Raw genomic sequence first — 15555 nt, 5'->3', positions numbered from 1 at the left:
CTCTCTTATGCTAAAATGTCCACGGGATTATTCAGAACTGGAAATAAGAATCATTTTTTCATAGGTATGTTTTTTTGACCCCAAGACTGAGAAGAGGGCTCAAATCAATCGAAAGGTGCGCTTGTTGTGAGGGTTAGGCGCCTATTTCAAACGGAATGTCTTGTTGGGGTTGGGGAACCCCTATACGGAAAAAGATCCAAACAATTACTAGAGTCGCCACTGCATACCAACTAGCTAGCTATAATATTATGCTGTACCTATGCAGCCCAAGCGTCAAAATCAAAAAAAGGTAGTGTTGATATCCTACCCATATACTCACCTTACAGGTATACGTACTTTAGCACAATCAAACTACACATATCAAAACTGCTGTAGTACTTATAAACACTTTAACGTTAGTTTTTTAATGTGCGTTTGAGACTTCTACTGCCATCTGTTATCAAGTAGTGTCACAAATTAGTCACTATAAATGCACAGCACCATCGCATAGTATAAATACTCTTAGTCTATCTATTCAACACAAGATGGCACTAGTATTAAGAATTAATGTTGCTTAAATTATGAAGGGGCGGAATTGTCATAGCAAAAACTTTATGTCAAAAGGAGAAATCAATAGTTATTTGTTTTACAAGGAGGCAAAGTTGTTGTTTAATCATTCAAAATCATAATTTAAAAGTCAATTTGGCTATCTAACATAAGGAAACAACTCAAAATATTTAGTAACGTTCATTTGGATATAATTTGGTTTGATTTTGTTTAATGTTTTACCGTTAGAATTTTCCTCGCGTTGGTATAGTGAACAATTTTGTGTTTCACTCTTTCACTCGATGGAAACATTTGTTTAACACTCAATCAATCAAGCAATCAATCAAATCATTTATCTCGTACCTTCAAACCCTCGAAACTCTCAAGGTTCTATTTTTCGAACCACTCGCTACGCTCATGGTTTAATTTTGTAATCTTTCGCTTCCTCCCCCTTGCCTTTCCTATCGATAATTAACGCAGCACGTCAAATAAGAATAATAAGTAGGAACAAAATTCATAAAATGGAAGACATTCATTCATTTAATCAGAACGTAAATATGTTATACTACCTAATTTTTTCCAGTTGTTGATGTTTTTCGTCGAGTATTAAAGACATCTGTTTTAGTATTCTTATTTCATGTCCTTATATACATAATTCTAAAATGCTCGAAGGTTAAAGGAATAACATTATGATATTATGATATTTAAAAGAAATACTAAAATAAATGACATACGGATAGAAGCCTATGATTTAAGTCAACTCTCTTCTTCAACCTAGCGTTTTCCCGGCCTAGCGCCAGGATCCGTTTTCCTACTTAATCTTCTCCACTTTGCCCGATCTTCGGCATCCTCAGGTGTGAGATTGTTTTCTTCCATGTCCGCTGTTACGACATCCAGCCAGCGCTTCTTAGGCCTACCACGGCCGCGTAATCTAGGGCCTTTGGACAGTGAGGTTGAGGCATCTATTTCCGACGTAGTTTACTGGTCTGCGGCTTATATGGACCATACCATCGGAGGCGACTATCTTGCAGCTTATCCGCTACGTTACGGATTCTGAGGCTGCCACGGATATGTTCGTTAAGTATGCGATCTAATAGCGTTACGCCACACATCCATCGCAACATCTTCATCACGGTGACGTGAAGCTGCTGATGGACATGTCTTCCGAGGACAGGCCAGGTCTCGCTACCATATAACTAGTAGGACTGGGCGGATGATGCTCTTGTACACAAGGCCCTTTAGCTTCACCGGTATCCTGGGGTCGCAGATGACACCGGTTACTTCTCGCCATTTTGATTTAGGTCAACTAACCAAACTAATCGTTATTATGTACTTATTACACCTTACTTTCTTCTTTCCTAATTAAGACGCTGACTCAAAAAGTTCAACAGGGACCGTTCTACCTTCCTAACTAGCTTACTTATGGTTCAGAAAATAAATTGGCGTCAATCTCCAATTTAATCACCAATTTCAGATTTATGGTGATATTTGAGCGCTCTACATTTAAAAACACCGGATAAGTGCGAGTAGGACTCGCCAACCAAGGGTTCCGTACAAATATAATTTAGTTTTTGTTACAAATTTAAAGTTTCGAGATTTTTTCCTGTACTTGTAGTGTAAGACAATATTATTTGCCGAATTTCATAGTTCTAGGATAAGTGCCAATTACATTCACACTTTATCAGGACTGATATCAGGCCCGAAATCGGGCCCAGGCAGGAGTATTTTTCCGTTTCACCAAATATCAGCACATCGTTAACAACTTTTGAAATGTAAAAAAATGGTCCATATGCAAAAATATCAAACAACGAACATTTTTGGCAATTAGAGACAAAGTATGTTTTACATTTCAAATATTGTTAACGATGTGCTGATATTCCGTGAAACGGAAAACGAGTATGAGGAACGAAATCGGGACTGATTTCGGCCCCGATATCGGGAAGTGTGGATGTAATTGGCGCTTTCGTCTTTATTTTGTCGAACCGGGTCGAATGATCATCTCATATGGAGCTCACAGACCTTCCAACAAATTACATACGATTTTAGTACATTGCTGACTTATGCAGGAGAAACAAATTCAGTCTGAACGACTGAATTTGTTTCTCAATTGCTTTAATGTATCGAAAATCGCATGCGATTTGTTGCAAAGTAAGTGGATGGATCCTTATGGTACGAACCAATTTGAATTTGACACATTGAAGGCCAGGAGCGCCCATAGACATAATCGGTAGAAATAGGAATGCTTTGAAAAGAAGTGAAATTAGTGATACGAATGAGGGAAGGAAATGCATTTCAATTGCTAAATATCTCGTTGTATAAGTATCTAGTGAGAAGTTATTATAATTCTAAAAACAAATGAATTTAGCTTGGCTCCCAGTACAATGTTTAAACCCGTCACATATCCTATCGTTCTTACTGCCTTGACAAATGAAGCGTGACAATATTGGGTTCTACATTTTGTTTCACCAAGTGACAGCTATATTTATAACCTAAATTAGTCATCGAGTGTAGTTAAATGATAGTGGCGGCGTCTAGATTAAGTGCTAGTTATGTTTGTCAAATAAATTTGTTCATTAATGTTAAAGTACCATATTTTGGTTAAATAAGCCTCTGGGGTTTACTTCACCATCGAGCTGTCGGCGACGCTAGCTGAGGTAAGAGACTCATCTTTTCTAATACAAGAATTTATGTAAAAATCTGTACACGCCCACTGGAAGAATTTACTTGTTGAATTCAAATATGATTAAAAACTGTATTCAATTACTGTATTGAAATTACAAGTATACTACCAATATGCTTTGAGACAAATAATAATTTGACTTTGCTATTTGTTGTTTGTATTTGGTTATTGTTATTCTTTATATTTTAATTAATTAAATTAGTATCACTTACAAATATTTGCAATGTCAGATTTCTATAAATTAATTAATAAATATTTCTCTAGTATAAGACAGATATAGTTAATACAAAATATTGAGGTACAACTATAACATTTAAGCAAGTTGTATTACACTATGGTATTTGCATTTAATATTAACTTTACGAACAATATCGATTTGTTTTCTGACAAAGATCTTAACCTTAGCGCTTAAATGTTTAGTGTTAAAATTTATGAATAAACTACCATAATTGTAATGAACTGATCTGAAAGTATGAGAGGAATTGGACATAATTTACTTGAGACTGGTTGCAATACTGTTCATTCCTAATGCAACCATAAAGTGATGCACTGTGTATGAGCTCTGACAATTTTTGATTTAAATAAGTATGTGCAAGTAGCTGCAGCAGTAAAAGTACAGAAAATATTTTACTATAGATAGTACTACATACAGAATTCTCACTATCTAACAACCAATGTTTCACAGCAAAAGGTCACATATCATGTTGTCCCTTTCTGGCATAAAATGCCAAAAATGCACTATTATTCTCGCTCACTATACTGTGTGTTTAATAACTACTTGGAGCAATTGTGAGCTCTTTGGCACATTAAAAATGGTTTTTATACTCATCTTGGATAATGATTGTATGAATTTAACCTCTAGCCGCCTACTACCTACTAAAACAATTGCAATCTCAATTGATAAATGAAAAAAAAAAACACTCAAACAATAGAGTCTATTTTCCTTTGTTTAATTTAGTTAGGTATTAGATTATAATCAAGGGGAGGAAATATTACAGCAAAACTCAACTTAAAGAGGGATTGAAGAGAATGTTTTATAAATTTTTCCAGTTAACATTGCTCTGTAATCTATTTGCCTTTTAGTACTAACCTGTACTATTTGTACTCTTTGATAAGTAAATTGCATCACCATAATGGCACTAAATCACATTAACATCATATACCTATAGCCTAAGAGCTATCTGGTTGCACTCTAAAAAGCAGAAATTTATTTGCTATTACAATCCACCAACATTAATGCCTGTGATAGTTAAATATACTTACTTAAAAATAATAATATACATATTCACCTTCAAAATCAAGCCAAAATATTATAAGCATTATTTATTTTATGTTTTATTCCATTTATTTATAATCTTTATAGTGCAAGTAAAATTACTTTTGTTAATGTAACATAAAAATGCAGTGTCAATCTTAATAATTCAATAAGTCCATACTAAAAAGAAAAGGAAGTTTAGAATTGTATGTATTTAACCTCGAACTAGTTTATTAATCTCCCATTTTCCTTATTTCCAGTCACATATACATATTTTTTGATTCAGGCTGTGAGTCTTAAAACTTATTTTTACAAATATGTGGTAATCACAAAAATACTAATCATATTTTCGCGGAAAAAACACCTGTTTTTGGATACTTACAACTTTTTTTGCTGCCTTCCGGAACCGGAAATTGGTGGATTAAAAATTATAGGTTCTTAAAATTTTTGAGTTATTTGAAAAAATATTGTACTGCTGTCGAGGTACTATGACATTTTAGTAACTTGTGTAATGTCACAATAATGGTGGATGGAGTTTTACATGTTTTAATACACAATATACAGGGTGACCTTAGCCATTGGATAAACCCTGACATCCCACGTAGGGTGACTTCTCATGAATGCTCTGACGGTAATATTTTTTTAATTAGAACAAAAGATAAAAAAATACATTTTTCGAACAAAAGTTATTTGCAATAATCGACAACAAACTAGACTATATTGGCGAGAGCAGACTCTAAGCAAAACCTTAAAAAGTAAAAAAAAAACATCAACAGTATGTCAAATTTTCATTTATTTGCAATTTTTTTTTTAAATTTTAGTATTTAAAAAACTTCGGAACTTATGTACGAAATATCATTTGATATTTACCACTAGCTTTTCGGTGAAGGAAAACATCGTGAGGAAACCTGCATACATCTGCGAAGAAATTCAAAGGTGTATGTGAAGTCCCCAATCCGCATTGAGCTAGCGTGGGGACTATAGCCCCAGCCCTCTCGCGCATGAGAGGAGGCCTGTGCCCAGCAGTGGGACGTATATAGGCTGAGTTATTATTATTGTTATTAGTATTTAAAAATAGCTACTGACATAGCCGAGGGATTAAAACGGGAGGTAAAAGATTAAAACCCGCGTGATCGCCAAATATCCGTCGTAATTTTTTATCTTTTGTTCCTTTCTAATTTCCTGGTTTTACGCCCCCTCTTAATCATCCTATTTTTGTAAAGGTCTACATTGGTATAAAGTAAATTTGAAGTAGCTAAAAACATTGCAATGAAACAGGAGTTTTATCTGATGTTATCTATTTTACAATACACGGTGTTTTTTATAAAAATCCATCATCAACTTCGGGGTATGGCAGAGTATGGCTAAGCACATTCAAGGAAACTAAAGAGCATAGTTAATTTTCGTAAATTTGTATTCTTTTATTTTTCTTAAAAACTAATTAAATGCTGCATTTAGCGTTGTAACACGGGCATTATGTTTAACTCAACCAATTTAAAATTATTACATATCAAAATAATTCGAACATCGATCGTCTGAGATAGTACTCACTTGCTTTTAGCAGCAACTGCATAAACTAATACTAAACACTAATCAAACAGGTCCTAAGGCAAGTGTACTCGTACGTACACGCTCGTAAGGGCCTTATCAGATAAAAAGTGACTGATTATCTTCGAAATGGTTCGAAATTAATTAAAATACCGGTCTCAGTCAGAAATTAACTTAATTGAGCCAATGATGTTATAATTATTTTAATACTACGTCTGTGGTAAACAACCATACGGCCCGCCTGATGGTAAGCAGTCTCCAGAGGAGTTCCATGCGCGTTGCCGACCCTAAACCCGCCCCCAACCTCTTTGCGCTCTGGCAACCTTAGTAACCTTACACACCGGCAGGAACACAACACTATTAGTAGGGTCTAGTGTTATTTGGCTGCTGTTAAGGTGAAGGTACTTCCCCAGTTGGGCTCTGCTCTAGATCTGGAATTACATCCACTGGCTGTGCCCTACCACACAAAGCGAGATGACATTCACAATGCCCATACTTACCTCTCTTTTGGACGTAGTTTAAGGACGTACCCGGGTCCAAAAATATAATTATAACTATAGATATGACATACTCTAACATAACTAAACTTACGCTCTGCTTCTGGAAAAAGTCCAAAAAACTGTTCTCAGGTTCCTGTACAAAATAATCATACATACTTCGAACAAATATCTATTACGATCGCTTGGCTTCAATTGCTTGCGCTTGAGGTAAGGCACAATTCTAGCCTCCTCCGTATAACGTGCAGCGTCTTAGATGGTGACGCTGACTGTCCAGATCTGGTAGCACGAATTGTTAAGATCGCCATCCCATTTGTGCCCAAAAATCTCCTAAGGCCGCGAACTTACAATCTCTGGGCAGTCCCAACACGCACTGTACGCAAATCCAAGTTCCTCGTTCTGGACTCAAAAAAACAAGTAAACAGAATTACAGCTGCTAATCCTCATGTCAATATTTCAGGCAAACATGTGGAGATGGTTTCGGAAGCCCGCAACCTAGGCCTGCTTATGGATAGCTTTCTGCACTTTGAAAACCACATCTTAGAAACTGTCAGAAACTGTTTGTATAGGCTAACAGTCCTTTACCGGGTTCGTAACTATCTTAGTGTAGAAATGCGTGTGAAATTGTGCGATACATTGATCCTGTATGGTAACTGCCTACTCTCACGTACAAAAAGAGTCATTCAACGGCTATAAAACGCTTGCACACGTTTCTGTTTCCCAATACCACCGACCCACGAACCCACGATCCCATATTACTTCCCTATCTCAATATGAACAAACTTTTAAATATGGATGGTCGACGTATTTTGCCATACTTTTATTTGGTATTTGCAACAGTAAGAAACCCACATATTTGCATGAAAAGATGGTCTTCTACCAGCGTCGTATTAGGCGTGTTCCCCGACTGATTTGCCCAAGGCACAACACCGTTGCATTTCGTGGCAGTTTTCGTTATGCTGCCACGAAGTGCTGGAACAACCTTCCACCTCCTATTTGAGAGAGCACAACTGTTAGTAGCTTCAAATCTAAACTGAAAACACACCTAATAGATCAACAGGGTATTGCTGCCTAAGGGCATCACTCTACAAAGCCTCAGTTCCTAAATATGATTAACCCCCAAGTAGATATCTGGTTACCGCAATATAATGAACTCGCATGTATAATGTATAATATGTGTACCTTAATAATTGTTATTTATAAGTATTTTTTTAGGGTTCCGTAGCCAAATGGCAAAAAAGGGAACCCTTATAGATTCGTCATGTCCGTCTGTCTGTCCGATTATTATTTGATATTGCCTATTGATAACTGATTATTTATTATTATCTGTCACACAAGTCGCGCAGTATGCCGTTCCGCTCACCTCGCTGGCTCCACAGAAAACCAGCGCCGTTGACAACGCTTAGTCGTGCCAACTGCAATGCTGAGTGGAGACCATTTCAGCCTCACATCCTTATCTGTACTCTATTCTTCAACTTCCACTGTTTCTTTTTTAATTCTTGTTGTTGTTAATGTATTATCTTCTTTGTAATAATTGATGTGTAATAAATATTATTCTATTCTATTCTATTCACTGTAGCGCACAAAAACTATGAGGCCATGCGAACACTAAGACTTGAACTCGCTTCTGTCATGGGTACCAGAAAGTGCTATTTTTGCAACTCCCTGGGCAATTATATGTCGGACATGTCAGTTGTATTGTGAAACTCTGGATGTCACTTGAAATTATTATGTTCCTGTTTTTTCACTCATTCAAATTTTGTATGTAACAATAAATATATAAATATCAAGCGAAAAATATGCTTCCAGCGTCACAGCTGCACACACACTCACAATATGTTTATTGTTTACATACACCTACATACTACGCAAAAGGCATATAGAGATGGCATAATTAAAAAACTACCTAAGTAAAAAAGAGACGACTAGTAGTAGAAGATATCACTTGCGGTGCGCGTCATATTAAAGTCCAATGCTCTTAGGATTCTGCGCGTATAACCTATCTATAGTTATAATATCATTGATTGAAGCCCAATAATTTAAATAAACGGAGTATAGTATAAACACGGCGTATTCAATAATTTATTTCGCTTACTCTTACATTTGAATATGAACATGTACAACAACATCATTCATGTCATTTCATGTCATTTGTGTTGAACATGTAGTATGTTAATGATTTAAGTCAAAAAATATTGAGAGAAAAAAATTAAATTTAAATAATTAAATTTCTAAATAGTCACTTAAAATGCAAATAAGCATTGTTTAAATGTTTAAGGCATTTCATGTGTATCTACATTTTATGTAATATTGACATTGTGTTTTGCTGGTGCTGGTACATTCCAACTATTCCAAGAGGAGCCGCTATCTAATGGCGACTGTACATGTATTTTTAGGGTTCGATCCCCAACGTGTGACAGACAGGACCCTATTACTAAGCCTCCGCTGTATATCTGCCGGCCATTCTTTCACAGAGCTGTAGCTAAAGAACCCTAATGAATAGATAGCTGAAAATTATACATTAGTATTTCTATTGCTGCTACCACAACAACTTACCATTTTGAATTATAGTAAAATAAAAATATTAAGGGGCTCCCTGGCGCCTTTGATCTGTCGTGATCTCTTGGTTTTCTAATATTTTTTGTAGTTTATAAAATTAACAGCAACCGTTTTAAGCAATATACTATCCCATATTTGCTCAGAAATTCCATGTCTTCGGGATATTTAGCATCAAAGTTAAACAATTTTAGGCCAAAAACCTGGTTTCCCGGCCATAACTTTTATGTTAATTAGTTTAAAATTAAAATCTCTGACTAGTTTTTAGACACGTCGAAGACGAACCCAAATATGTAGATTTCGTATATGTAAGATCCTTCACAGCAATTGAGTAACGAAAAAAGTGTTTTTCAGACTATGTTTCAAAAAAAATAAGTATTCATTACTTTTAAAATCCGGCAGACGTAGGAGTGACGACTCAAAACTTGTCAAAAATCGATGAAAACCGCGGGGAGCCCCTTAAAGAATACTTATATGTATGTAGGTAAATTTTGGGCCCTTACTTTTTGCATAGAACACTCCATTAATTTTGCGGAATACGAGTTCCAACAGTTTTGGAAGATGAATAAGAAAATAATAATGTTCATAATGAATGCACTTTGAGTATTTCCATACAATTGAAACAGGTAAACAACAATCTTAAACCTACACAAAACATTTTTTGTTTTAAGTCGTCGTATACCTATTTTTTTTCATACCAAGAACATTATTAAGTACCTATACTTTAATGTAAGTAATATTAATATAAGTAAAAATAAAATAATAAATTTCTTTAGTCACTCAACCAATAAAAAATAAATATCCTCGTAAACATTTTTGACTTTTAGAGATTACAACAAATACATTATAAAGTAAGTAGTTTATTATAAAACAATGAAAGGTTATTTGAAAGTTGCATTGTATTATGGTTTAACATTTCACCTACTGAATACTCTCTATTGGTAGGTACGAGTAAATAAAACTAAGGGACCTGCCTTAGTTTAGGTACCTATTACCTATCTAAGTATATACTATAAACTTTGAGTCAGACCAAGCTAAGTTGGCAACGATTTTGATATCCCAGCCTGTGCAAGTGTTAAGTAAACACAATTTAATAGAAGTTCGACGTTTAAAATAACACTTGTACTGTCAGGGCTGTCAAAATCGCTGCCAACTTATCTTGGTCTGACTTTAATAAAATACAGTGAAATTTTATTAGGCGAAATACGAATAAAATTTGTACTTAACTGAACTCAAAGAAAACGGGTATATAACTGGTAACTACGAATATGTGTTTATATAATGACCTCTAAGATTCGAATTTACGATAAGATAAGAATATTTCGCTAGTTTAACCTCAAACTCCAAACAATTTTCTTTTTGTTCGAACAAAACACTGTGTATAGACGGAAACTCATGTATACTAACTTTTAGGCGTTTTCCTTGAGATACATGTTATCAAGGTTCTTAATTTATTATACCTACATATAAAAATTGATAAATATGGTTTTATTTTGTTATGTATATTAGAAACTTCACAAGAAACAAATTCAATAAATAATAGGAATTCTGACTCGGCAACCTGTAAAAGGAAGAATGTCACGCATTGACGAACCTTATATTTTTTAGTTCTTTGAAGTTATAGCCGAATAAGAAGTACTAGAAGTAGGAAAAAAAAAAACAATTTTTATAATTTAATTTGAACCGAAATTACCTATTTTACTGTATGTTTTTCCCGTACACGAATTAATGGTGTTCCCGATATATGGGACAGCGGGAGGTGTTCGAGGAGGCGAAACCAACACGTCACAGCCCTTTGACAGGTTAATGAAAAAGAGCTCCCCGGGAGCGGTCAGGGTCAGGGACGTGGAGTCGCCACTCCCCGACAGCTCATCACAAGCTGCCCTGCGTTAAATGATTGCAAAGGCACAACCAGTTTGTATTTACGAAGGCTATAGAAACACTTTGCACTGTCTAAATTCCAACTCTATCAAGTTAATTACAATTCATGAAATTGTACGTGTTTACATGCACAATGGTTGCTGATAGAGATCATACAAAGATTTCTATATTTAGTGAACAAATTTGTTATTCTTGTTATTTTTGTAATCGTCACCATTGCTCGATGTTTCGTTAAAAAAAAACTTTGGACGTCAAGGACCTGAACCGATACCAATACTTGTTCAAAATGGACGAATGATGTGCGTCACAAAATAAGCGGCAGAAACTGGTTTCCAGAAAATATTCCATTAGTTACTTATAAAAGAAACTACTGTTATGGCAAAAATAAAATGGCTTATTAAATAAATAAAATCGGACCTATTTACCCTCTGAGAGCATTTAATGCATGGAAAAGATTGTAATGGTTTTTTTACGGTTTACTGTATATGTTGTCAAAATAATTATGTTGTTTAAAAAAATACGCTACCCAAAAATTAATTCATATACCGTTCGTTGTTCTATAAATTTTTCATAAATAGCAATAATTAAGTAAATATTACCTTAGTATCAAATACATTAAATATCTCGGGAGTATCATTAATAACAAATCAACATGTAGTCAAGATATCATTACTCGAATCGCAATAGCCAAACAAGCTTTCAACAATAAAAAACATATATTTACATCAAAAAGGTCTACAAATAATAAGATTTTTTTTATTAAATCCTACATCTGGAGTATCGCCTTACACGCCTGCGAAACGTGGACACTGACACAAAGAGATAAAGAAAGATTGGAAAGCTTCAAAATGTAGTGTTGGCAGAGAATAGAAGGGATTAGTTGGACGGAAAAAATATCAAATATGAGAGTTCTAGATGGGATTAAAGAGAAAAGAAAAATAATAAAGGCAATAGAAAATAGAAGAGGGGTACTAATTGGACATCTGCTACGACACGATCTGTTCCTTAAAAACATAATAGAAGGTAAAATAGAGGAAAAGAGAAAAAGAGGAAGACCGAGAAAAAAATATTTCAACCAAATAAAAGGTTCAGGTCGTGTCATACCAGAAGGTTAAGGAGTTGGCAGAGGACCGGACGAGTTGAAGATTGCTCCACCGACAAGAGCACAGCTCTTAAATCTGAAGAAGAGAAGAAGATCAAAGACAGGTCACTTCACTACTATAAAACCAAGTCCCCCTCCGCGTCTGTCTGTCCGTATGTTCGTGATAAACTCAAAAACTACTGAACATATTTTCATGCGGCTTTCCTTTATCAATGGAGTTATTCTTGATGAAAGTTTAGGTGTATAATTTGTTAAGGTTAACCCGTGCGAAGGGGCGGGCCGCGGGTCGCTAGTAATAAATCAAATACAAAATAGTTGTTTTGGCAGTAAGGCAATACGAGTATACAAAATGTTAATGTTGGGGTGTTTGATTATGTATAAAAAAACTTGTGTAAGAAGACTTCCATAGCGTTATATGTAGTTATAGATCTGATTAATTTAAACACCTGAAATAATGTCTGCTTTATAATTTATATCAATTAATCACGCGTAATTAAAATGATATTCACATATAATATTAATATTACAACATGTGAATGCGCGTGTGTATGTGTGAAATAAATAAAATAAATAGATTACTTTTACCTACCCAATGAACTGCAAAAAAATGTATGGAGATTGAGCTGAGTTCTGAGATGGAATTTGGAGCAGCCAAGGTATGCATTTATTCTAGAAACGTCTTATAAATCAGCTTTTAATTATATATCTAATTTGGACAAAACGTTTACATTAATTACGTAATTATTTACGGTTTGTAGGCTCATGTTGAATCAATATTGTAATTATTAAATAATTAGGCAAGTAATTGTTTTGGCTTAAACTTGCGTCCTAATATACTCCTAATATTGCTTTATAACGCCAATGTTCATTTGAGGTGCCAAATATTGTTGCATTTGCTTCCATTGGAGGAGGAGGGCGCTCTTCAACGAACTGGATAAATATTTCGTAAGTTATTTTAATATTTTTTATTACAAAAGTATATACCTATACATGGTGGGCGGTGGGCCCTGTAAAACGATCAAATATTTATACGGTAAATTATTACCCCAACTAGTTGTATGGTAATGTGTGTTAAATAATCCGGCAATGTTGATTTCAAGGTACAAACAAAGCCAAAAAGTTCGAAGTCCTAGCAAAAACTTACAAGTCGGTTTGAGGTGATCTAAGTGATCTTTTAGATATTTGGCAGCAAATATTTAAATAAAAATGTGAGTGACGTAGTGATGACGCAGAGCAGTGGGTTGCCAGCACCGGCGCTGCGCTCGCGCCGCCAGTCGCCTGCCGGGCTCGCCGACGGCACCACAGCCCTGCATCCACCTGCACGGTGATACGCGAAAGTCGATACGTTATTATTTGTATTCACGAGGTGCATTAAACAAGCACACTCCTGTGTAAAGGATAGCCGTATACTTTTTCCGTTCGTCGGGCCTCCGAATAACTGCACGTACGTACCAAAATGAGAACATTACCATTTTGTTTTTATTCTGCAATTAGTAAGTTTTATTAAAAGCGGGTAGTACTTACGCAAGTTGAAGCTAATGTTTTCATTACTTTTTGGTGTCACGACGTTCAATTAATCTACCCTTTATCCTTAGGGAACGCACACCGTATTAAATTTATACTGCTATGTATTAATTTATTATGAGGTTCCTAATAAATTATTAACAAATTTCGTTAAAAAAGGAAATTAACTTTGTTTATAAACATTTAGTAGACTTCATTGATAATATTATTGTCACTAAACCTTAGTGCATAAGTCTTTTTGATTATTGACCTAGACACACAATCCGACCATTAGCGCGGCAAGTTTGTTTACAAACTTTGTGGCATGTTGCATACACAGCTAAACTTTCAAAATTAGCTAAATGATTTCATGTTTGTGTGATTTCGTCTGTTACTGCCCGCTGCTATGCAATACTTTAGTGTCGAGGACGCCGCCCCAGTATGTTTCAAAATTGAAATAACACACTATCCTGACCATGTTACTCAACATTATTGAGAGTTAAATTAAATGTTGAGTTTGTACCGATTATATATTTAAATGTATCATATAATATATAGATATTATATACCGGCTTATAACATTGTTACTGACAAAATATCCCTCATTTAACATATATTTATCATTAGGTATATAATTAAGAAATCAATTTGGTAGCATGGCCTAAATAATTGGTGCAATAATAGGTATTAGGTTCTAGACCTATTTAGAGTTTTGTCCTTTTAAGAATAAAAACACGGTAACTTATATCATATCATATCATATATTTATTGCGATCATGTTGGTACAAATAAATACAGGTGAAACTTACAAAATTAAAGCACAACATGAGATGAGTATATATAACTAAAATCACACACAAAAAAAAAGTACATAATCGAACTATTTTTTAAATTTATACAAATCAAAACAATCTAGTATAGAATAAAAACAGTTTTCTATTAAATACAGGGTGGACAAATAAGAATGATACACTTTGTTTTTAAATTTTAATTACATTAAGTGGAAATTTTATTAAATATTTTTTCATAAATATATTATTCAGGGTTGGCAATTGTATACGGAAGATAATTTCTGCCAAATGTATACCACTAGCAGCAAGCAATTTTATCTCAAATGTTTCTGTTGTTTAAAACAAGTTGTTTGCCCGATTAATTTTGAAAAAAAGTGACAGTGATTGGCACCCAAATTCTCCAAATTTTGTAGCTCTTGACTTATTTCTGTGGGGCTATCTAAAATTACGTGTCTATGCTAACGAGCTGATGAAATTTAAACAGTTAAAACCGACTATTCGACACAAATGTACTAAGATAATGCCAAAATGTGCGAATAGATGCTGAACATTGGGATGATAAGGGCTTACATTTGCCTGCTGTTAGAGGTGGACATATGTCAGACATTATGTTTCGCATGAATTTGCCAACCCTGAAGAATATATTTTTAAAACAATACCTAATAATTTTTGAACTTAATACAGTTAAAATTTAAAAACAAAATGTATACTTCTTATTTGGCCACCCTGTATTATATGTTCCCAAATTGATTGACTATTGACCCGTTTGTTATCAACTTGAATTTGGTGACATACATTTTCAAAAATATTAACCTTGTGTTAGGTAACATTGAACTTTGGTGTCTCAAGCAAAGCCCTAATAAACGGACGCTCATTCAAACTGGAATGAGAACGACCCTAATTTAAAACTTGACAATTCGGTCTTCTTCAGTTACATAAGAGGTCGGCGTAGGCTTCGCGCGTCAAATTGATATGGCGGCATGTCGTTGTCTTTGCGCAATGTCCCAACCTCGCGCTATTGCCTCCTGCGCAATCAATACACTTTTATCCTTGTGACATAATTACCTAGACTTAATTAGGTGCATCTAAATGGAATTCTGAGCCACCAAGGACTGCACTCCAAAAATCAAAAATCCCAAGGCAATATACACTTGTATAGTTCAATATTATTAAGCCGTGATTGTTGTTTATTGATGATCGTGTGTAATACTCAAGGT

General features: G+C 34.7%; 1 protein-coding gene across 2 annotated transcripts in view; it reads left to right on the top strand.

Moving 5' to 3' along the window:
- Window positions 1-2765: 2765 nt before the first annotated feature.
- The window catches only part of LOC133533767 (elongation of very long chain fatty acids protein 7-like), a 33620-nt gene continuing 20830 nt past the window's right edge, over window positions 2766-15555 (top strand). Inside the window, exon 1 of one of the 2 annotated variants that reach the window (XM_061872809.1) lies at window positions 2766-3179. The gene's annotated coding sequence lies outside the window, so the exon portion shown is untranslated. Of the gene's footprint in view, window positions 3180-13311; window positions 13489-15555 lie in introns of those variants that run through there. The other variant, XM_061872808.1, reaches the window with a different exon arrangement.

The sequence above is a fragment of the Cydia pomonella genome, unplaced genomic scaffold (assembly GCF_033807575.1).
Source record: "Cydia pomonella isolate Wapato2018A unplaced genomic scaffold, ilCydPomo1 PGA_scaffold_202, whole genome shotgun sequence".
Lineage (NCBI taxonomy): Eukaryota > Metazoa > Arthropoda > Insecta > Lepidoptera > Tortricidae > Cydia > Cydia pomonella.
The sequence above is the reverse complement of the archived record's forward strand: the minus strand, read 5'-3'. Positions and strand labels throughout refer to the sequence as shown.